Here is a 692-nt window from a genome sequence, read left to right on the forward strand (position 1 = left end):
GGAGCTGCTGGGTACAGTGCGCCCGGATGAGGCCAGGAGGGTTATGAGACACAGGAGTCTCTAAAAATGAGCGGAGGAAAAGGGTTTTGCAGTGATTTTTAGGTGCCTAATAGGCACGTACTTCAACAGGCGCCCGTGCCTCCTGCGTGTGCCATGCAGGATGGATCCCGTCTCCTGACAGCCGAGCTCCGCGCTGCGAGATGGTCACAACCTCTCCTGCATCAGCCCGTCGCTCCCCGGTTCCTCTCCGATTTTCAGTGCTCCTCTTGACCTACCTGAAAAGGGATGCTGTGAGGCTTAATTACGCTTAATGTCTGTGCAGCACTTAAGACGAGGAGAGGCGTTAGGGGTGTGCTGAGTACTGCGCTTACGGTAGCGTTCAGAGGTACGCGGGGCTGCGCGCTAATGCGCTTTGCTACAGGGTTAAAAAAAAGAAAGAAAAAAATCCTGTCTCCTGGTGGCCTTTGCAACGCTTGGCTCCCAGTGTCAGGGCTATAATGGCGATGCGTCTTCCATCTAGATAATTAAAGGGTGAGGTGGGGAGGAGGAGGAAGAGCCGCTCGTAGGCAGAAGTTAGCACATAATCAAAATGAGCTAAATCCCGGTTGCACAGGACGATGCCGGAAATGTTTCCGCTCTCCGCTGCGTGCGAAACGGCTCACAGCTTCCGCTCTTGGCAGCACCGGTGCCGC

The sequence above is a fragment of the Phaethon lepturus genome, unplaced genomic scaffold, assembly GCF_000687285.1.
Source record: "Phaethon lepturus isolate BGI_N335 unplaced genomic scaffold, ASM68728v1 scaffold23944, whole genome shotgun sequence".
Taxonomy (NCBI): domain Eukaryota; kingdom Metazoa; phylum Chordata; class Aves; order Phaethontiformes; family Phaethontidae; genus Phaethon; species Phaethon lepturus.